The 24,883-nt window shown below is 30.5% G+C and overlaps 4 long non-coding RNA genes across 4 annotated transcripts; 3 read left to right on the plus strand and 1 right to left on the minus strand.

Moving 5' to 3' along the window:
* Positions 1 to 139: 139 nt before the first annotated feature.
* Positions 140 to 3,272, plus strand: LOC140179006 (uncharacterized). The gene is made up of 2 exons (XR_011872455.1): positions 140 to 782; positions 2,793 to 3,272. It is a non-coding gene; the product is annotated as an uncharacterized lncRNA (long non-coding RNA).
* Positions 3,273 to 3,805: 533 nt separating this feature from the next.
* LOC112751053 (uncharacterized) lies at positions 3,806 to 4,800 on the plus strand. The gene is made up of 2 exons (XR_003176207.3): positions 3,806 to 4,475; positions 4,580 to 4,800. It is a non-coding gene; the product is annotated as an uncharacterized lncRNA (long non-coding RNA).
* Positions 4,801 to 6,351: 1,551 nt separating this feature from the next.
* LOC140179007 (uncharacterized) lies at positions 6,352 to 8,194 on the plus strand. The gene is made up of 5 exons (XR_011872456.1): positions 6,352 to 6,481; positions 6,785 to 6,932; positions 7,039 to 7,485; positions 7,557 to 7,796; positions 7,921 to 8,194. It is a non-coding gene; the product is annotated as an uncharacterized lncRNA (long non-coding RNA).
* A 786-nt stretch (positions 8,195 to 8,980) lies between these two features.
* Positions 8,981 to 10,396, minus strand: LOC112747211 (uncharacterized). The gene is made up of 3 exons (XR_011873068.1): positions 9,922 to 10,396; positions 9,366 to 9,649; positions 8,981 to 9,250 (listed from the first exon to the last, which is right to left on the minus strand). It is a non-coding gene; the product is annotated as an uncharacterized lncRNA (long non-coding RNA).
* Positions 10,397 to 24,883: the final 14,487 nt, after the last annotated feature.

The following is a 24,883-nucleotide window of genomic DNA, read 5'->3' on the forward strand; positions in this document are numbered from 1 at the left end:
AAATTTATGAATTATCATTTTGAATCATAGTTCTAAAAATTGGACCAGACCGACCGATTGAACCAGTCAAACGGGACCGACAGTAAAAACGGTCCGATCTGTCACTAATAACTGCCCATCCACAAATCGTTCAAAAATCGCTTAACCGGCCGAGAATCGGTCGGTCGGATTACGCACCATTTTGATTAAAAAAAAAAAGAAAGAAAGAAAAAACCCAAGTTCAGCCTTCACTCACCCCCCCCCCCCCCCCTTCCCCAACAGTCCAACACACCCTCCTCACACGTTTTCTCTTCAGAGCTTTCTGGTTTTACCCTCAAACAAACCCTAGCCATCTAACCTCCACCACCGGCGCAGGGAGTGAGGCAGTACCGCCGTCCGTCGCGCTGTCGTCGTGCTCCAGGTCTCCAACCCCTGTTCATTCTCACAGTCTCACCAATTGCAGCTTCTTCGTTGAGATCGATATTCGCGTCTGGTTTTCGTCTTCTCAGCCGCGCTTCTGCCGTCGTCAGTCGTCGTGTCCGTCGCCTGATCGCCATTTTCCGTCGCACTCAACAGATCTTCCTCACACTCTGCCCAAACTGCTCAGATCAAAGGTAATGGCTTCTCTGCTCACTCCTCCACGCCGCGCGCCTCCTCCACGTCACCGGAGCCCTTGGTCCTGAGAGTCTTGTGTTCGATTGTCACGGCGGAGGGCCATATACCAACGTCGCCGATGGCCGGATTCTAAAGTGGGAAGGAGATGAAGTTGGTTGGACTTAGTTTGCTGTCACCTCTTCCAATAGGTACCAAAATGTGAACTTGTTTCTAAAATGGTGAACTTCATGTGAATTTGAGGGTTGATACGCCTTAGTTTTTGTTGAAAATAGTGAGTATTTAAATCGGTCTAGATTTTTTTGGAGATTTATTAGTTTTAGAATCAAAAGTTTTGTTTATTGTGTTTTTGTGTTCTGGGTTTGCTAGTGGTTGAAGACTTGATATGAGGATTTGGACACCTTAATGAATATTCCTTCTCTGTTCTTAATTCTGATCAGAACATTGATTTTTTTGGGGGGATTCTGTTAGTGCTACTAATTGAAATTTGAATCATGGAATGATTAGCTCTGTTTTGGATTGAATGATTACTGATTAGTTGATTCATTTTAGTCTTGTTTTTGTTCTTTGTGTTGTTCTTTGTTGAGTTTTGTTTATGAGTAATTAAATGCACGAAACAGGAATAGGATTGCTAATTTCTTTTGTGACTTTCATTGTTCTTTTCCCCTTGTTGTGATGCTGTTGTTGTTATGCTGCTGTTTTGTTATGGCACTGTGATTGTGTGATAACTGATCAGTGTTTTGAATTTGGAATTTCTGATTAGTGACTTGTTAAGCTGCTGTTGTTGCTGTTGTTGTTGTTAAGAGAGCTCTCTTACAACAGATTGCAAGGTTCAGGTTCATGTTCAGTTAGCATAATACCACAGAATGATCAACATTTTCTAACTGAACTAGCTCAGCATTCTTTTGAAATTGATAATCCTTTGTCTCCTGACATTTCTAAATTAGAATCTGAGGTGTTAAGTGATCTTGTTAAAAGTCAAAATTTAATATTTAGATATTTCATTTTACTATTTAACTTTTGAGTTTGTATTTTGATAAGATCATATGAATTTGGTTGATGATTTTTTGTGTGTGTTTTAAATTTGGAAGATATTTTAGGATGTTTATTTATAATTTATTATTTTATTCTAAAACGGTTTTTTCGGTTGAACCACCGGTTGGACCAGTAAATCAATGAACCAGTGACTAGAGCAGTTTGATGACCGGTCCGATTTTCAGAACCTTGATTTGAATTTCATACAATACTCTTCCGTCCATTTTTGAAAGCTCCTCATTTTGTATTTGGGAAATAAAAAATTGTTGTCATTATACTCATTCTCACCAATCATGTTAAGGCATGCTCTTCAAACCCCAAAGCTCTCTCCTTATTCTGTTCCCCACTCCGCTCTCCGTCTTTGCTTCCCTTCAACTTCATCCCTACACTCTCACTCTCACTCTCACTCTCAGTCCGAATCACATGATAAATATGTTGATTTCTTCACTCGCCTGCTCTCTAGGCGTCCTCTTCCATCCATCAACACCTTTAACATGATTTTGTGGGCTCTTGCCAAGAGGAACGATTTCCCCACCCCCATTCTCCTTGTTCAGAAATTGCAAGCGCTGGGAATCGCTCCCAACTTGCTTACTTTGAACATCTTAATCAATTGTTTTTCCAGCATGGGTCGTATGAAGCTTGCTTTCTCTGTGTTGGCCAAGATTTTCACGATGGGATATCAACCTTATTCGGTAGCATTTACAACAATCCTGAAAGGTCTCTGTCTCTGTGGTAATGTAAAGGAGATTAAAAAAATATATATTAAAAGGAGATTATAACATGAAGTTAAGAAAGAAAAAAACCTCAAACAGCTCGACCTTTGTTATTTTTTTTCTTTTTATTCTCCATTGACCTGATTTTTATCAAGTTTACACTCTATAGATACTGGGATACATGTATTTCCGGTTTTGTAATAGTGATAATGACTTTCTGTGACCAAAAGCACATATGGTAGTATTCACTTCCAAAGTTCATACATTTTCTCAACTATTCATCTAAAATCGTTTTTTGAGATCCGCCTTTTAAAAATCATATCCTTGACTATAGATAAAGTACTATTAACATTGAGAATTTCTGATCTGTCCTCTGATCAAATGATATTGGATTATGGATAAAATTTAATTTGTGCATTTGATAGTTGTTTATTTCTTCTTTTTGTTGGATAGCTTACAAGGCAGCCAGAAGCACCAGACAGGGCAGTGGCTCAATGGCATCTCTGGAAGAGCGTAGTGGCAGAATGGTGTGCCGCACTTGAAGAGGAGAAGATTAGGAGATCTTGATGTTGGAAATGGTGGAATGATGCGACAAAAGAGGGGAGCACACAGACAAGCTTGATACTACTCTTGGCAAGAGCCCACAAAATCATGTTAAAGGTGTTGATGGATGGAAGAGGACGCCTAGAGAGCAAGCCAGTGAAGAAATCAACATATTTATCAAGTGATTGGGACTGAGAGTGAGAGTGAGAGTGTAGGGATGAAGTTGAAGGGAAGCAAAGACAGAGAGCGGAGTGGGGAAACAGAATAAGGAGAGAGCATGGGGGTTTGAAGAGCATGCCTTAACATGATTCGTGAGAATGAGAACAATGACAACATTCTTGCAATCAAATCAAGAGATGTTAAGAATTAATGCAGTGAGAATTAGAGAAATTGAAGAAGATATGAGATAGAGAAATGACTATTGTCAGTGAGAATTACACTGCAACACTCCCTTTCTTCGTGTCCCGGGAATGGGCCCCACCTCTCACAAACCGATTCTCTTCTTGGTTCTTACCATTAACAAACTGCAACCCGTCCCACTATATTCCAATCCAGTCGTAACTAATTCTCCTTCCTCATTCCTATTGTGCTCTCACTCTTATGATAGTCTTAAGTCTTTAGCCCAAACAGAGGCCTTCCTCTCTATTCCACTCTTGACTTGGGCCGGTTGATGAGCGATCCGGGTCAGTGCTTGCAACAAGAGGAGTATGGTAAAATTGAATGCAATGAGTTGAAGACTGCTTCCACCTGAGAGACTGACAGTAGTATCAAGCTTATTCGCGCGAAGCACAAGAGATTCTCTTTGATTTGCACAAGCTATCAATGAGAGTGTTTGGAACCAAGTCCTTACAAAGCATTTCTTCAAAGAGACTCAAGGCTTCATCTAGCATTTTAGAAGCCATTAATCATGATATTGTAACTTTGAATATCCGGAGAAATTCCCTCAGCAAGCATTTCAGAGAATAAATGAAAAGCATCAGTTACAACTAAGGGAATTTCTCCGGATGTTCAAAGTTACAATATCATGATTAATGGCTTCTGCAAAAGTAAAATGCTAGATGAAGCCTTGAGTCTCTTTGAAGAAATGCTTCGTAAGGACTTGGTTCCAAACACGGTAACTTACACCACTCTTATTGATAGCTTGTGCAAATCAAAGAGAATCTCTTATTCTTTGGAGCTTTTGGTCCAGATGCATGATAGAGGTTAACCTACAAATGTAGTCACTTAGAATTCCTTGTTGAATGGGATGTTCAAAAACCAACAACTTGACAAGGCACTTGTGTTATTCAATCAAATGAAAGAGAGTGGCATTGATCCAAATATACACATACAAAGGTGGAAGACTTTCAGATGCAAGAGCGATTTTCTAAGACCTTTCTGTTAAAGGCTGTCCTCCAAATGTGAGGACATACAATATTATGATCAATGGGCTCTGCAAAAAGGAACTGTTTGAAGAAATATTGATCCTGTTGTTTGAAATGGAACACAATGGTTGCTTACCAAATGAGGTGACTTTTGTAATTATCATTCATGCTTTCACACAGATGAGTATGACATGGCGGAGCATGTTCTTCGGGAAGTTGACAAAAGAAGGTAAGATACAGCAACTCAAATTGAAATTACATTTCTGTTCTTGCTGAATATTATCATAGTTCTGTAAATTCTGCTTTGCGACTTATTTTTCCTTATCTTTGTAGGTACCGACTTGCAGCTCTCTAATGTGAATTTATCTTATCTTCTTTCTCTTTGATTTCTGTTTGGCCCCTTCGGAATCTTCTCAACTTATTTGGTTTCTAGTTGAACCCATACTCACTGGATTATATATTGGTTGAGTTCTCCTATATGCACTTAGATATTTTACATGTGCATGTGGCACATTTAATTTAAGAATCTACGATTGCTCATCATTTCTATGTTAGCCTGTTAGCACACTTTCTTAATCTACGATTTTTCATAATCATCCTGAACATTCATACACCAAAGTTCATAAAATCCAGAGACTTTTATATTTCACATACAAATTTGAACAAACAGCCTACTTAGTAAAGAAGAGATCAACAATTCTGGCATGTGAGTCAAGTGACACCCAATGAGAACTTGAAATAGATCTCAACAAAAATATACACAAACCATGACAACTGTACCTTATGGCATTGGCAACATGGCTAAACAGATGCCATTAGGCTCTCTTTAAATATCTGTTAAAACAATCTCCAGTAGCGTGTTTTTAATGGTTTCTTTCATAGTTAACTCATGAATTTTCACCGTCCCTTTTAACAAAGCATCCAAAGTTATACATTCCATTATGCAAAATGCCATGTTAGGTCTTCTTTGCGTTGTCTTTTCTTTTTCTATTTTTTTCCAACTTTTTCCATTTCCAAGATTTTGCAAATATAGGATTTCTTTTTTTCCTTTTTTTTTTTTCTATTTACGCCTCTTTCTTTGAAAATTATGAAAATGGAACACTAAAAATAAAATAGAAAACGGTCTTGCAAACCAAACAAAACTTGAAAAACCCAAGCAATACATGTCGCAGTTAAGAGCTTATGAATTTGATTGCATGACAATTATAACAACTAATCATTACAACCTTAATCACCAATCAATATTAATAGCATAAAAGCTTATTGCAAGACTAGTGAACTGCTATGATTGAGGTTAACACAAAACTACTAATTGTGACAACAGAATTAGTATATAAATAAAAATCATATAATTGAGACCAAACTTTGATATTGAGTGAGAGAGATTATCTTCTAAATACTTAATTGGTATGTACCATGATTATCTGTTAGGAACTAATTTCCAAGTCAAGGTTAAAGTACACATGGTATGGAGAAAATGTCATGGAGGTGAACTCCAATTATCCTAAACAAAATTCAAGTTAAATAAATAATAGAAGAAAGGTACCTATTCAAACCTAGATAAAAGTTCTAAATGTCAACCTTAGAAAAGAATAGTGTGGTAACAATAAATTTTTGACTGATAACTGTAAAGCAAGAGATCCATGCCATCCTTAATATATTGTCTAGTAGACCTTGAAAGCTACCTTTCTTTTCAAGGCATTCATATCTCCACCACTTTTAACATGAGAACCACTTTCTTCATTTCCAAATAAGACTCTTCCAAGTTACTACTTTACAAAATCAGAATATAATGTTTGATCTGTCAAATTAAAGGAGGGTAAGTAAAATATATCCTCTCTTAATACTGTTAATTCATTGTCTATGTAAAGTCTTGAACAGTGAATTCTTGATAATAATAGAAGGTTCTCCAGCTTTTTTAAATTGGAGCCAGTTTTCCTTTAAAAAATTACTAAATATAAAGAGTAATAATCAAGTTATTTAAAGCATTAAGTAAAGTTATTTATTGCCTGACTAAGCATTTAGATAAGCTGCGTTCTAATTTGATTGGTACATTGGGTTGTTGGAGCCTCATATGGATCCAATTTTCAGAGCTAAGATGATAAATTGGATAATAATTTTGCTGTGGTTGTTCCTTGGTATAGTCTTATAGAGCTGGATGCAAGGAGGCTGAGGGTTCCAACAATGAGCTATTGAGTGCCATCAAGAATATCCCAAATGATCAGTTTTCTTCTGGTAAGATTTACTTCAATATTAACTATGAAACAAACATGAAAGGTAGACATTAGACAAACGGTAGTTTCATTTTTAGACAAGTTTCACGGTCTCCTTATAACAAGCATTCTCAGCGCAGGCATTCTCCCTTCTCTTCTCTTGATAATTCCACGTTTGTTGCCATATTAGTTTTTATATGAAAACACTGAAATTTTCAATATCCTTTGTATTAAACAACTGTAGAAGCAAATTAAATGGAAGTTTTTAATAATTAAGAAGAAGCTAAGAAATTACAAGTTTCTATTTTGGCCGAAATATGTGCAGGAGTGCGTGGATAGCTTCTTGAAAAGCATATATATGTAGAATTGGGTGATTGAGTGAGGTCAAAGAATGATTCATTCTCAAAATTTGGATTAGTAGAGCAAATAAATACCACTGATGATAAGAGTGACTATTTGTGGTACTCATTAAGGTATATAGGCCTCTCAATGGTTGAAAAAGCTTTCTTCTATCTGATTTGAAATCTATGCATGATCCATTATGATCCTTTTTTTTGTTTTTTTTTTTTTTATTTGAAGCATTGATTTTGAAGATGATGTTAGTGCTCAAACTGTTATTCACATCGAATCCTTTGGACATTCCCTTCATGCTTTCATAAATGGGAAGCTTGCAGGTGAATTGTATCAGTGACTGATTTTACAGCTTGAACCTGATCACGTGGAGACAACTCAACCATTTCTCCAAGGCTTCCCTTCTTTCAAATAATATTAGTGAAAGTATATTTTCAGGGAGTGAAAAAGGAAATAGTCTTTTTCTTCTTCTTTTTTGAATATATATACTATATACTATATAAGCATATTTAATAGAGGAAATTTTGTTTCTTTGAAGCATTGGCCTTGTTATCTTTTCTCCTATGTGATTTAGAAACTAGAAGTCAAAATATTTCCATGCTATATATATAAGCTGATGTGATTCTTATACAAATCAGAACTATTGACCTCTCCTCCCAGCAACGATCATATCAGGTTACACTCCGTTTGCTTTTATCTGTCATTGTTGATTCTTGGTTGTATAATCTATATCTTTGTGAATGCAGATTGGTCTTCAAGGTGAAGACTTAGGTCAATCTAGTGGAAGTGTTGGACAGTAGAACCCACAGTCAAACTTACCCTCAGAATCAGGAAGATCAGGGCCAGTTTTGTCACTAGAGTGTCCTAATCCTAAGCAGATCATCTTTTCTATTAAATTCGCCAGTTTTGGCACGCCGAGTGGAACTTGTGGAAACTTCAACCATGGTAGCTGCAGCAGCAACAAGGCTCTATCCATTGTTAAGAAGGTAATACACACAGAGCTTCTTTAAACAACATTTTCTTAGGTACCTTTGTTAGTTATTTTTCATTTCACTTTGTATCGTATCGTACGCTGAATCAACTCATAGTTTTCTTTGATTATATACACAGGCCTGCATTGGATTAAGCAGCTATAAAATTAATGTATCAATTGATATATTTGGAGATCCATGTAGAAGAGTAACTAAAAGTCTTGCTGTTGAAGCTTCTTGTACATAGACATTGTTGCTTCATGAAGTACCTACCCTTCTTCATATCTTGGACATGAAGGATCTTAGATTTTTTTTAGTTGAAAAATCATGATTACTGCTGATTGATTAGCCAAATGTAAAAACGGTGAATGAAATATTCTAAATAAAATAGTATATTGAATGTAATTCCATTAGTTCATGCCTTATCTTAAAGTTTATATTATTATTATATTATATTTATAAATAGCATCGGTTGTCTTATCTTTTGTTTTTCATGAAGTAAAAACTATGCATGCAAAGACATTTTAACGTTCTATACACATGTGACAAAAGTGCAATGCCGTAGAATAAATCATTGCAAGCATTTAAAAGCTTGTTTTATATATGTGCTAATTAAAATTTCAAAGATAAGATAACAAGAAAGGCTGAGATTTTTACTTTTGAAGTCAATTTTGTCATTTTCTTCAACTTCTTATATTTGTATGCATCTTTTTCTTTATGTTTATTTATATACCAATAAGCTAAGCATATAGCAGTAGTCCATTATTGTTGGGATTGGTGTGTTCTTTCAGTTACTGGAAACAACACTAAAATGATAGCAGCAATGAGTGTAAAGAAGGTTGATTGGTCCATATGTTTATGCTGAATGGAACTACGGGTACAAATTATTGGATCCTTTAACTAATTTCCATAATCTGTTATAAGCTAAGCAAGTTTGATGCATAATTTGGTTTTACTTGTGATAGGAGTTTTCCTATTTGCTGCATTTTATCCCAGGGATTAAGTTTCGAATCAATAATGAACCATTTAAGGTTAGTTCTTATATATATATATATATATACTTGATTATGGATAATCAGTTTTAACTTTGTTCTTTAGATTGAGAATCTGAAAGTATGCAATATAAAAGTAGAAAAGAATCTTTTGTCCATTATAAAATTCACAATATATAAAATTTTCAAGGCACCTTAGTATTCAAAACAAGAAGAAAATAGATATTTATGAATAGATTACAAATTAAGAAGCATATTGCATACATCCTAAAAAAATTCAAAATTATCCAGCATAGTTCAATCATGCAGATTTGAATGTAATAAGCAAGTTCTACATTCCTTCAGTAGTGCTTTCACAAACTATCAGCACCATGACATATCTCCTCTTTCCTTCAAAATCATCCAGCATAGTTCAATTGACAAAGCAGGAGGGAGTGCTTGGTAGAATGTCTTGCACAATGCTATCTGGTTGACCCTCTACAATAACCCGATTAAAATTTAGTGATTACTATAAACGTTTCTTTTTTTTCATACTATATGCTAGAAATTTGGTCTTAATGGTTTTAAGAAAAATTCAAGTTTTGGAACTCACCAACGGCAACTTTTGTAAGTCCAGGAAGATCAACCAGTGTTAGATTAAAAACTGCCAAAATCACCAAATTTAATGGATGAAACGAATCCTTTAAACTTGAAAATAATTGAAGGATGCATGATAATGTTACCGCTGAAAAGAAAATGATTGCTACTAAATATGTTCTATAAATCTTGTCTCACCATGAGGGGAGTAGATACTAAGATGGATAGGAACAGAAGAAATGTCCTTGGAGCGACTAGTTTCTCTGTCAATCTCATCAGAGATCTCTTGCCAAACGGCAGCTAAAGAAAAGGAAAATTAGTATCCACTAAAGAGTTTACTCTTGAATGAATCTAGGAAACTAAACTTCTAAATTTGTAGGACTGTACAGGTTAACAAGAGAGTTTGAGAACTCTTGGTTGTTATTATTATTAGAACAGGTTATCACTTAGTTATTACAAAATAATTGTAAGCAACATTTATCAGATTAAGTACAATACATACATGACAGGGGAAATGAGAAATAAAAGACTGATTATTGAAAAGGAAAAAATATTTCATGTTGCAGAATTACCAAACTCAGTAAACTTCCTTGAAAAATGCATAAACTCTGCATACTCCCTCCCTTCATCAATCTTATGAAACTGAAAAGTGGTCACTAGATAAGCTAGTTCTCCAATTACAGTAACAACATACAAAAGACAAAAATATTAAGAAAACCACTACAAATTATTAAACATGATTGAGATAAATACATGTCACTGTGACATGGTAAAATTAATCCAGCATATACCATCCAGCCCAGTTTTCGGCCCAAATTTTTTGCCTATTTAGAGAAGTGGGTATAAATTGATCATAATAAAACGAGTTACAGGTATCTATCTGCAAAATAATTGTGAACAGTCAGTGTATCACTTAAATATAATTAGCAGTATAGAAATACAAAATGAAAAGAAAACTTGTTTTCATATAAATAACAAAAATCTAAGAATTATGTAGTACAAAAAAGCTGAATTAGTACTTTTCCTAACTTATTTATTGTTTGCTATGTCTAAAGCAAAAGAAAGAAAGAAATAATGAACAAAAGGCAAAACAACATGCTACCTCCTTTGAACAAAGACATTGACATTTCTGTCGTCGCTGCTATCTCTTCGGGATGAAATTTCACTTGCCACACGCAATAAGGAGAAAACAGCAGCCTGGATGAATTAAAGCAACCTTGTGAGATGTCTTCAATGACAAATTCCTGTGGGTAGTTCTTTAAAAATCTCCACTCATGAGGTTTTGTGGATTTAGAAACAGATTCGGTCATTGAGGGATTCAAGGAACATGGATTTTCAGAATTTTTGCCAGTTTCAAGAGATAAAACAGAATTATCTCGTGCAGAATTTTCTGCAATAGCAATTTCTGATACAGCTGGCCCAAAATTTTCTTTCTCTTGATTTTGGGTTTCTTCTTCTTCGTCTTGCACTTGATTTTCTACCTCACAATCTTCCAAAATACTTTGAACCAAGTTAGTGTCACAAAAGGTAACATGTATGGACTCCTCTATAATTCTAGCATCTTGATGATAAACTATATAGGCTTTCCTAGTTGTGGAATATCCTACAAATAAACATTCATATGTCTTTGGATCAAATTTATCCCATTTTTCTTTATTATTTAAGACAAAACACTTGCATCCAAAGATATGTAAATAGTTCAAGTTTGGTGGGTGACCTTTCCAAAGTTCATAAGGAGTTTTCTTTAAAAATTTTCTTATGATTGTTCTATTCAAAATATGGCAAGCTGTGTTAACAGTTTCAGCCCAAAAGAATTTTGGAACATTACTTTCACAAAGCATAGCTCTTGTCATTTCTTGAATACTCCTGTTTCTTCTTTCAACAACACCATTGTGTTGTGCTGTTCTTGGACAAGAAAAATTTTGTGATATTCTAAATTTCTCACAAAAGATACAAAAGATTGATTTTGAAATTCGGTTCCATGGTCACTTATTGAAGCTATCTTTAAATTCTTTTCATTTTGAATTTTTTTGCTAAATATTTCAAAAGCCGAAAATGCTTCATTTTTGTGTGCAAGGAATAAAACCCAACCAAACTTTGTGTAGTCATCCACAATCACTAACCCATAATGTTTACTACTTAAGTTTTGAGTTCTTGTTGGACCAAATAAATCAATATGTAGCAATTCAAGTGGTCTTTTAGTAGAGATGTCTTCCTTTGATTTAAATGAACTCTTTGTTTGTTTTCCCATTTGACAAGCATCACAAGTGATGTCTTTGTCAAATTTTATCAAAGGAAGACCTCTTACTAATCCTTTCTTGACAAGCTTGTTTATTTGAAACATACTAGCATGACCTGATCTCTTGTGCCATAGCCACTTTTCAGATTCTTTAGAGTGAAAACAAGCTACATTTTGATCCTTTAGTTCATCTAGTGTAAGTCCATATACATTATCACAACGCTTAGCTATAAACAATACATCGTTGGTCTTTTTATTCACAACACAGCATTCCAATCTTTTAAAAATCACCAAATAACTCAAATCACACAATTGACTTATACTCAAAAGATTATGCCTTAAACCATTAACTAAAAAGACATCATCAATGAAAGTAGAGTGATTGTTACCTACTTTTCCAACAGCAACAATTTTACATTTTCCATCATCTCCAAAGGTCACAAAACCTCTATTATACTTGTTTAGTTTGATGAAGAAAGTTGACCTTCCAGTCATGTGCCTAGAACACCCACTATCCAAATACCACATATCTTTCTTTTTCTTGAATGCTAGGCAAATCTGCATAAGATTTTAATCAATCTTAGATATCCAAATTAATTTAGATCCTTTGAAGTTAATCCACCTTAGTTGCCCAAGTGCATTAAAGTCACACAAACAACATTGTAAGTTTGGTTTCCTACTTTTTTTTTTTCAATGAAGCATTGTAAGTAAGAATGACCTGTTTTCTTACAATCAAGGCAATGATTTCCTCATGCATGTTGCTGAAATTGATTTAAATTTTTATGCTGGAAATGATTAAAAGGTTGAGGTTTTCTGATTTTTGAAGAATGGTTGTTTCTCTTGACAAATATATTTTTGTTGACTTTGTTTCTTTTTGCAAGATCATTCGAATCAGAATTTTTGAAAGCATATGGACTTCTTGAAAAAGAGGTTCTTTTGTGAAACTGTGGAGTTTTGAAAGCAACCTCATTTTTTTATACATAGCCCAGACCCGACTTGTTTGATGTAGGTTCGGTCCTTAAAGATGATGTAGTTTCATCAAAACAATATTTCTTAACTCAACACACCTCTTCCCACCGCATTGTTCTGTTGTGTTTTTTTTTTTTACTATGATTTTCTGTTCTTGATCTTGTTAAGTTGCTATTTTGCGAAATTGTTGGGTTGTTGTGTTTGAATTTGCTGGATTGAGAGTGAGATTGTTCTTTTTTATTGGGTTGTTGAATTTTTTATTTAGGTCTTGTTCTTGCTTATTTGCTAAATTCAATAAATTTTTGTTGTTGTGTATCTATTGTTGTTAATTTGCTAATGATCTAAATTGTTGTAGTTAGGATTTTTGAAATTGAGATTGTTCTTATTTCTTGTTATTAGGATGCTGGATTTGTTATTTGCTGGATTTGCTATTGTTTGTGATTTTTGAGATTGAGATTATTGGCTAGATTTACTATTGTTGTGTACTTATTATTTGTCTTTGAGATTATTGGGTTGTGTTTTTGCTAATTTGTAAAATTGTTGTTATGATCTTTGAGATTGTTGGGTGGTTGTTGTCTTTTTTGCTGTTGTGCTGGATTTTTTTGTGTTTTGCTGTTCACTGTTATGTTTTTTTGTGTTCAATTAAGTCAATTAAAACTATGCTTTGGGTTTAATTGTGCTTAGATTGTTTAGTTAATTTAGCATATGAATTTTGCCAATTATGCATTTCTTAATTCCTAAATTAAGACTTACACTAGTTTCTTTCCTAATAACAACTTATGTGACTAATTTTGCACTGTTATGAATTTATCTATTCACTTTATAAGCATGCACTTGGTGGCTTTGATGGGAGCACAATGGTGTTAATTGTTGAAGTGTTTGATCCTCATCATGAAGCATGGATAACCAAGGAACAAATGAATCATTCTAGTCGCGAAGCACAATTGTGTCTACTAACATTAATCTTAGTTGTAATTCAGTGGTACTTAGTTGTAATTCAGTGGTACTTATTCTATGCTGTGCTAACTGAATGTGTCTATATATAATAATCAGTAGGTGGAGAATTATAAAGAAGTAACTTTTAAATGATATCATATAAAAGTTCTTCATAAGCATTTTTATCTAATCGTGAATGAATGTTTGTTTATCCTCGACTCTAGATTGTCAACTATAAAGAAATATATCAACATTCATTTATTATTTTTTATTATAATACATAAAATATTCTTGATTTTGTTATTGTTATTTGATTCTTGAATTTGTATTTGGATGAGATTATAATATTAGTGTTGATGTAGTATATTTAATTTGGATGATATTTTAAAATTTATATTAGACTATAATTATGTTTTAGTATGTCTATTTATATTTTATTTATTATTTTATTATAAAACGGTTATTTCGGTTGGACTACGATTGAACCGATTGAACCAGTAAATTAATGAACTAGTAGTTAGAACGGTTCGATAACCGGTTCAATTTTCAGAACTTTGCAATTCACAGAAAAATAAAAAACCACAGGTCACAGTTCACAGAACTTCACAGTAACAAAAAATTATTCAATTATAGTTAAAAAAAGATTACCTAAAAACCTTGAACAGAGCACACAAGATGAAGACATCGAGACAAGGAGCACTTTCGAACGGGCTTCGAACGGAACAGTGATTGTGGTGGAACAGAGCTAGCGTCGGCGGGACCGTGGCTGTGTGATGGAGGCTTCCACGTTCTCACGGTGGCTGCGCGATGGAGGCGAAGGAAGGTTGCGATATGGCTGTTGCACGATGAAGGGGAAGTGAGGGAGCAGGCGATGGCTGTTCGAAGTTGGAAGTTCCGACGATGGCAGTAGTAGGCGGTGGTTGGACGGAAGTGAGGGAGGACCAGGAGCTCAAGGAGAGGAGCTCTGGACTGAGTGTGAGAGAGGTAGAGAGTGCATTCCTGAAGTCTGGAGTTAGGGCTGGACTGGAGTGGAGTAGTGAAGTTAGGGTTCAGTACAACCAAAACAACAGCATTTGCTTCCTAATTCAAAAAATCGACTGAATCATGGTTCGATTCAACCAACTGATTCGACAGTTCAATGATAATGACAGTTTTAACATTTGACCGATTCATTTTTTACAGCAATTTACGATTTAATCGATTTAACTGGTCGATCTGAACTGATTTTTAGAATCTTGGTCTTAATACTATTATTCTTTTGAACACTATGATTGCTTCAAAGAGATCCGATGGCTTGGTGCTGGAGTGAGGGACTCTTGGATTTCGAATGTAGCTTGCTTGATAAGTTTGTTATTGTTTGGCAATTATGCTCTAGTAAGACCCATAAATAAGACTCCTGAGTTTGGAAATATATATATATCTTATGACGACAAAAGACTAGTTGGATTAGTCCAAACTCAGCCTTATTTGATGTAGTCTATTACGAATCTTGATACGAATATAGAATATAATATGATATGGAATATATAGATACATAATTTAAATTTTTATAAAGTATTGGGATACAACATATATATAAATATAAAGTATTTTTTTAATATATTATAATGATATTTTGATATTTTATTGTTATTAAAATATTTTGGTTTCAATAATTAATAATATATATTATTTCTAAACTCATTTAAAAAATACATATAAAAAATAAGACTAGACACACTGATACGTAATGATATTTAGACTGCGTTTGTTTCAAGAACAGGACAAGACAAGACACTAAGAACAGAACAGGATAAGACATTGATGGACAGAGACACAAAATTTTGTATTATTGTATTCTGTTTGGCAATAAACTAGAACAAATTATGAAAATCCAATTTATTCTTATTTTTTTCCATTCAAAAAATTTGAGATGAAAAATATAATAATAAAAAATATAATTATGAAAAATTAACAAAAATAATAAAAGAAAAAATAAAAAATAAGTTGTGTCCCTTGTTAGTGTATTTTGTGTCCATCCTGACAGGAAGGACACGGAGACACTAACGAGGGACACAATTTATTTTTTATTTTTTCTTTCATTATTCTTGTTAAATTTTCATAATTATATTTTTTATTGTTATATTTTTCATCTCAAATTTTTTGAATGAAAAATATGAGAATAAATTGAATTTTCTTAATTTGTTCTAGTTTATCACCAAACAGAATACAAGAACACAAAATTTTGTGTCTCTGTCCATCAGTGTCTTGTCTTGTCCTGTTCTCAGTGTCTTGTCCTGTCCTATTCTTAAAAACAAACGCAGCCTAGGTGTCTCCAATAATATCCAAAATAGAATTTTTTAGTATAACACGGTTAAACATAAAAAATATGCGTGTCAAACAAATATCAATAAATGTGATATCTAAAATGTTTACGACATATAGACACGACAAATTAGAAAAATATTCGTACTTCATAGATGTACTTATTAGTCTTGTATGCCCAAATTTGATAAATGAAAAGCCCAATTATCAAGTATGGTAAGAATTGTTGTAAAAAAAATTCATCTCACAACGGAAAAAAATGAAAGCAAATTCATCTAAAAAGTCTTAAAACACCTTGATTCAACTCTTTTTCAAGGCTTATATATAAACACCATTGAGACAATATATAAGTGAAGCTTCGAATTTGAAGAACACATTCTATTACAGTGACGGACCTAGAAAATTATAATAGTGGGGGCAAAAATAATATCAATATATTTAGATATTTAAATTTTGGAGTATATTAGTTAATCAAAATTTTAATGAATATAATTAACACATTAAAAAACATATTAATTTATATATTTTTTTCTCATTTCAATATTTTGGCACATTATTGCGTGATACATTTATTATTAATACCAATGCTATTTCATATTTGTCAAATTATATTTTTATTGATTATTTTTTATGTAAAACAAAAGATATTATAGTTCAATAATTAAAGAATCTATGAGAAATATAATTCGAATTAACTAATTTTAAATTTTTATCAAAATTGTGTGAGAGATAAAAAAATGAGAGAAAAATAAAAATTTAAATCAAACAATTATAATTCTCTTTGTATATAAGTATAGATAAGATAATATCTCTTTTTATATTATGCAAATATTCAAATAATTTGTTAGTATTTAATTACAAAATTGACATTTTTTAATATTTATGGTAAAAAGTTTTCGACAAAAATAATTATTATATGTAAGAGTAAGACCAAAATTAAATTAAATTAAATTAAATAATAAAAATAAATAAGTAACTAATATATATAAACTACTAAATACTAATAATCTCATTTATATTTAAAAAGTTATATTTGACTTTAGATAATTAGCTAATTAAATTATTATTATTTTTGTTATTATTTGTTTTAAATATATATGATATAATAATTTTTATCATTGTATTAATATTTAATAACAATTTTTTCTTACACAATTTTTTTTAAAGTATAGGAGACAAATGAATTATAACAATAAAGGCAATTATCTATATACATATATATTTACTATAACAATGAGGGCAATTTTTTTCTATAAACTTAATGGGGGCAACTGACCCCACACAAACAAACGTGGGTCCGTTCCTGTCCTATATATATGTTTGCAAAAACATTAATGTGTCTTTCTAATCCTATCTTCAGGTCTTGTTTTGAATATTGTAAATACAAATGACTTCTTTAATACAAATGATTCTTTTTTGCTATAATCATTGGCTCCTTAGTAGTATATTCACTCTTAGGCTTGATTTGGTAAAGTTTTTTAAAAAAGTATTTGAACTTTTTAAAAGCTCAAACTCCTCATTTTGTATTTAGTAAATTAAAAAGATCATGTGCTTGTACTTGCAGTTTTTAAAAGATCGAAGTACTTTTAAAAGCACCTAAGATAGAACTTTTTAAAATTGGCTTGTACTTTTTAAAATTTTAAAGTCTAATATAACCTCATATATTAATTAATTTTTAAATTTAATACTTACATTTATGTCTATTATAGTATTTTTAAATTTTAAAAGCTATTTTACCAAACATAATTGATGTTGTTTGTGTTTATTAAAAGCTATTTTTGATTTGATTTATTAAACATAAATACTACAACTTTTAAAAAGTCATATTTTAAAATTAACTTTTATAAACTACTTTTAAAAAGTAAAAGGTTTACCAAACTAAACATTAGTAGTAATTTCCATGCCCAATAATATTGGGCCACTGAAGTAAGCTCTTGACCAAGAGGAGAAATAGGTCTCAACTACCAAAAGTTTATTCAACAAGTGAAGGTTGTTACAAGCGAATTTTGAATCAAAATTGCAAGTGGGATATTAGGAGTGATTGGAGGTGGCTTTTGGGCATTGAAAATTCCTAAAAATATTGCATCATTGCATGGCAAACTTAAAGATGCTACTAGTTAGAAAAGAGGATATGTGGAATAGGTAGAACTAAGACATTAAATGCAAGATATTTTACATAAACATTTAGCTACATACTTATGCTTTAATTTGTTCTGTTTTTCTCAAAAAAAAAAAAAAACGGTTAGCCTAGTTGCAGTTTTACACGCGTTACTCTAAATGTGACATTCCTTGAGACCAAATTTCTCTTAAATCTTTCTTTGTATGGTTCGTAGAAGATTTTATTATAACATCTCACTCTCTTTGGGCCCATCAAAAGAGTTTACCAATTCAGCTTGATGCATTATTTCAATTATTTTTACTTTATTTACAGTTACACTATCAAGAGGAGAAAATATATATATATATATGAATATTTACTTTATAAATTCTTAAAAAATGAAATAATTAAGATATTAAGAAACTACTACTATACACTCCACTATATATATAAAGAGAGAGGCAGAAAGTAAATAAGCACCTCATTCTAAAGTTTTACATGAAAAACCAATAAGAAAGGCTTGTTTCACCGATAGGTTTCAACAACACTACATAAAGCTACCCATTTTGTCTCCAATCATGAAGGTAACATCTCATATGACATTATATATTATATACATATAAATTATTTTCACATACATAAATATAATTAAAAAAATATTCAGCTACTAAATTATCTCAAACCGAATTTGTATGCATATTTTGCATTTTTTAATTTACATAAATTGCTATAGGTGATAGGATTTTACATTTTGTTTATAAAATTCATACACTTACAATGATTTATGAGCGATATTTCTAACTTCCTTAACAAGTGTATACCGTTTTTTAAGGATATAAATTTTACATTTTTATTTCGTAAAACCTACAAATAAATTAAACCTGCAATAATTTATAAGCAAATTTTTTATTTCATTAATAAATTAATCGTTATAGCAGTTTCAATTTTAGGGTTATACATAAAATCCAACCCTTTGAAACAATTTATTGGTATAGGATCATTTTGTCGTCGTTATTATATTTTTAATCCTACGTATTACATATTAATTAATTAAAATCAATTAGATGATTATAATAAGGGAACATTGTCTTTGGAGAGAGATTAAAAAAATAACTTTGGTTTTGCCTAGTATTGATTTTATAAAGAGAGATATTGTTTTGAATATTCAATTTCTAGTTTATCATATTAGCATCTACTTTTACCACTTTTGTATTCTAGTATATATGACATAATCTCATATCTTTTTTATCCTTTGAGTGAGTTAAACATTAATAAACACCTATATTTTTAATGGGTTTTGTTAAATATTACTTTAACAATACTCGTTAAAAGTAAAAAAAAAAAAGGGTTTTGTAGAATTCAATAAAATCCGTGTATTTATTGTCATTGAAATTTTATTTAAAAAAAATATGTATTTAAAAGTTTAATTACTATTAAAAAAATTATTAAAGAAAACTCTTTTATTATCCAGATACAATTTTTTTAAATAAAATTAGAATTTAGTTAACTTGTGTCTAAGGTAATTATTAATAAAAATTTTTTATTTTTTCTACTTTAATAAATAAACAACAAATGTATTATTGAAAACTTAAACTTTGTCTTTTTTTAATTTAAAATTATTAGAGATATAACCATTTATGTTGTCTCCTTTTATTAGTTTAAATTTTTGAGAAAAGTAATATATAACAAAATTGTTAAAATATGTCTTTAGAGCACATATTAGTTAAATTCATAAAAATTAAAAATAAATCAATTTGACATTTAATAATTAGTATACTTGTAATTAATAATGCTTTAATTATAACTACTTGGCTTTGAATAAAGTGTGCAGGACCACTTTAATTAAACTTTAAATTTGCAGATAAAGCTTCTAATTTTGTAGTAGCTAGCTAGCTATATATATGTGGTTATAACATTATATGATAGGAAGGAAGTGTGATAAGTGATGACATGCATGTGAAACTAACTATAAATATATTTATTCTTGTGCAGCAAAAAATAACCATAAAGATGCAATTGGATTGTGACAAATGCAGAAGCAAGGCACTCAAGCTTGCTTCTCAAGAAAAAGGTAACCACGTATTTTGTATCAACTATCAAGTAATTAATTAATGCTATGATTTCAATTCAATAATTACTTATTATTCAGGTGTAAGCTCATTGGCATTGGAAGGTGATGATAGAGACATTTTGGTGGTGACTGGAAAAGTTGATGCGGTGTGTTTGGTTAGGATTCTTAGGAAGAAGTTTAAATGTGTAAACCTTGTGAGTGTCCATGAATTAAAGGAGAATGATGATAACAAATGCAACCAACATAATAATTCTGATCCATCTCCCAATAATTGTTCCATCATGTGACAAATTATACTGATTAAGATATTAATATAATTAATGATGATAATAATTATTATTTACTAGGTGTTTTCAGCTTATTATATGTTAGTAGTTGCAAGAAATTAAATAAATGTACGATTTATTTTTATCATGTTCTATTTCTTTCTTTCAATTATTATCATTTTAGAAGTTGGTTGTGATATCCTTCATTTTAATATATCCTTATTATTAATTAATTAAGCAAAACAGAACATGCTGAATTATTTTGCCCTAGTCACATGGAAGTGTGTCTCTTACACTTCATTATTCCATTACTTTAAATTGGTAAAATTTAATCTAATCGAAAACTAATGTGATTTTTAACTTAGTCAACTCAATTCGATTTTTCTAACAAACAGAAGAATAATTAGGTTTCTATTTCGGAAGGGTTACTTTATATTTTGGGAATAACTGAAATAATATAGCCCATAGAGAATCACCAATGAATAAAAAAGATGACAAATTTTTCAATGGGGCAAAGTATTGTTTAAAGAATTTTGATCAATTATAAGTAATAGTGTAATTTAGAGAGAGTGATGAGATGTATTCGTAAATTTATTAGTTTTTACCTTTTATTCAAAGTTATTTTTTGTATTAGTTAGATTTCAACGTTGAGTAGATATAATAAGTAGCTATAAAATAGGCATTGGTAAAAAGTATAGTTAATTAACTTTTTTTTATTAATATCAGTCAATTTTTTAATTATTATTTTAATTATTTTAAATTCTAAATTATAAATATTTAAACTTAAATACTAAATTATAAAGCTAAACTTTAAAATTAGCTAATGTTAACTAACCAAAAATTAATTTCATCCAGATATACTTTCTTTTAAAAAATTTACATGCGTTCACACACAACAAATACAATTAAAAGACTTTCAGAACTTACCAGTTATATCTGATCATTCTCACTAAAAATGCAATGAATTTGCTAAACTAGTAATTTAAACATTATTAGATACATAATTATTTATCTATATTTATCTGATTATTTTTTTATCTATAATTTAAAAATATTCATGAGCTCTCAAGAATGGGCAGAAGAGTATTGTATAGAATTCAAATTGCTCACCATATCATTTGAATCAGAGTAATTCGAACTTCCCTATGCGTAATTCGAATCATGTAATATCTCATCATATAATTTAAATAATTTTATTAAAAAATTATCATGAATATTTTTTAATAAATTTATTTAAATTATACCACAAAAAAATATTTTATTCTATGCAAAATAATTTAAAAAATGGCTTAAAAGATGTTAGAAGTACTATAAAAATTTGTAATGTCCTAATGACTTAGGACATTAAAGAAATACTCCACATAGTCACTAATAATTTAGAAATTAAAAAAAAAAATATTTTTATCATGTATTTACCTAAATCACTAGAATATTACAAACTTTTATAGTACTCATAACATCTTTTAAACCATTTTTTAAAATTATTTTGTATAGAATAAAATATATTTTTTAATTATTTTGTATGGAATAAAATATTTTCTTTCATTTCTAAATTATTATTGACTATGTAGAGTATTTTATTTAAAATTTGAGTACATGCATGTATTTACCTAAGTTATTATAACATTACAAATTTTTATAGTACTCCTAACATTTTTTAAGCCATTTTTTTTAAATTGTTTTGCATAGGATAAAATATTTTTTGTACTATAATTTAAAAAAAATTATTAAAAAAATTTATTAAAAAATATTCATGAACTATTAAAAATGGACAGAAAAGTATTGTATGGAATTCGAATTGATAGTTCATTAATATTTTAAAGAAGTCTCGTAATTAAATATTTTGTTAGCTTTTTTTAACGTATGAAATAAAAATATATATTTTTTAATTTTTAAATTATTAATTTTTTTAATAAATTTTTTTAAATAAATTATTAATTTTTTAACAGCATAATTCGAATTATACCATGAATTACTGTGTGTAATTCGAACCAAGCTGGTTCGAATTAGTGTGTGCGTGTGTTTGTGTGTAATTCGAACCAAACTGGTTCGAATTATGTGTGTGTGTTTGTGTGTAATTCGAACCAAGCTGGTTCGAATTATGTGTATGCATGTGTTTGTGTATAATTTGAACCAAGCTGGTTCGAATTATGTAGAAATGGAATTCGAATTATATAAAAATATGATTTGGCTTATTGCTGAAACGATTTTCGCTTTGGCGTATTTACGTTACATGATTCTTGTCTTGGCTTATTAAGGTTTTTTACCCTTTTTTTATTAACTTAAAGTTGTAGGGTAAGTGATTTCATGATCACATTATTGGTTGACTTGGCTCCTCTTTATCGTCTCCATATTACAATAAAAATGAATGCTACGATATAGAAAAAAATTCCTTCTATAGCTGTAAAAAATATGTGTCGCGTTACTGTGAAAGAATCTTTCATGTAAAAGATTCCTTCTACAACCGAGTCGGGCTCTACGTGGCATGATTTTTGAATTTACCTTTTGGGCCTTGTAAAGCACTTGTAAGATAGAGTGTATTTTGATAGCTTCGAAAAAAAGAGTTTTTCTGGGCCATAAAGAACAATTTTAGATGGGTTTTAGTGTGAGCCTCAAAAAATTAGAACCTAGAGAAGAAGTTTTGTTTTTGCTGTGGATCGAAATAGCCCACTGTGTTAATAAATGGAGAATAACAAATAGTTTTCTAAGAGTTTATTTTAAATGCAGAAATGTTTTCATTCGTAAAAAAATGTAGAATTTTTGTGATGAAATCAACAGAATAATGTGGTCAGTGAAATTGCATAAAAAAAATACAAATTATTTTATGGTGTGGTATTTGTGATATGTTTAATTTACATATTTGACTATAATATTAGTAGGAATTTGTAGATAAAGTAATTACAAAGCGTAACTAAAAAGAGTAGCCGATGTTAATTGGTTTGAAATTAGGTAAGTGGTTTAATAAGTTGTTTGTGATAAAATTGCTTTTAAAAAAGTTATAGATTGACTCTTAGATTTGATATGTTATGGGTAAAGTAATTACTTTAGTGAAAAATATTTTGAAGATGTAAAAGTTTAAGACAATGATTAATATGTTGGGTCTAACATGCTTCATCCGTGTGCTTTAAGGCAGTGTTTGGATAGTGTTTTTGAGACACAAATACACACTAAGACATAGACACAAAATACATAGACACAAAATACACAAATTTTTTTGTTATATTTGGTAATGATGTACAAGACACATTGATCTTAACTAAATATCATATTTATTCTTATCACTGCAACACCACTACCAACATTGCTTTCCACCATTACTGTCATTAATTTTTTAGCCTCAATCTAAATAACTATGAAATATCATCAAAATCTTTAATCCAATAATCAAATTAATAATTTTTTTTATATATAAAAAATTAAAACAAAGATCCAAGAAAATAATAATAATAACTAGTCCGCTTAAATAATAATCAGGAATTCGAACCTCATTTTGTGCATTCAGCAATCTATTATTCAACGGTAGGCCTTTAAATGAAGCTCAGATCCGCAACAGATTAATTTTGGCCGATCAGATTGAGAAATATCGTAAAAAAAAAAAAAAAAAAAAAAAAAAAATAATAATAATAATAATAATAATAATAATTACTTAGCAGCAAATTACAAGTTAAAACCACTTAAAAAAATAAAAATAAAATTAAACAAATGAAAACCACAAATTTAATACACACAAATAATTGAATGGGTTAATTTCCAATCACCTAATAAAAATAAAATTTTAACCCTAGAGAAATCAGTTATGCCTATTTAATATAAATAAAAAATTTCAAAAAAAATATAAATTAAAAAATATTATTTATCATAATCATTAATCTAATAAATTATAGGATAAACATATTTGGCTATGTTTAATGAAAGTTTAAATTTTATGTTTTCACCAATGAACTATAGTTTAAATAGTATAGTTTTTTTATACTCATCTAAAAGTTGTAAGTTCAAATTTCACTCTTAACTTTAGAAAAAAAAATTAAAAATTTGGATTTTGACTTGTTTTATTTTATTTAAATTTTTTTCAAGTGGTTTTAACTTGTAATTTGCTCCTAAGTTGTTGTTATTATTATTATTATTATTTCCTAAGCCAAATAACACTTTCATTAAACTCAACTTCTTTTTTTATGTTATTCCATGGACTCATAAGGTTCATTAACAACCCAAACCCATTCATTTACCAAAACTTGCGAGTCAACACCAAAAAAGCCCAAAAGCTTAATCATGACCACTAATTTCACATAATTAAGAACCAAACAGCCGACAAGACCTGCAACATCTGAACGTAATGCAGCAGCTGCATCATTTAATGGAACAATTTTTACACGCGTTGATGTCTGTCAACAGTCACATCTCTTCAGCACATGCTGAAAAAAAATAAGTAACAAAACACCTGTATAATGAGTAGTACCATCTACTATTTCTTAAAGGAAAGTTCTATGGTGTGGATGGGCAAAAAAAACCACACCTGTGGATATTATGTGGCAAGCTTCATATGTTAACACGTTTTGCTTGGGCATAGTGAGAAGTTTAGTTGATGGGACAGTTGGTCAGGGAGAGGCAGTGGGTTTGTAGCGGTACTGCACACTGCAACAAAGTTAATAAG

Source organism: Arachis hypogaea, chromosome 15, assembly GCF_003086295.3.
Source record: "Arachis hypogaea cultivar Tifrunner chromosome 15, arahy.Tifrunner.gnm2.J5K5, whole genome shotgun sequence".
NCBI lineage: Eukaryota > Viridiplantae > Streptophyta > Magnoliopsida > Fabales > Fabaceae > Arachis > Arachis hypogaea.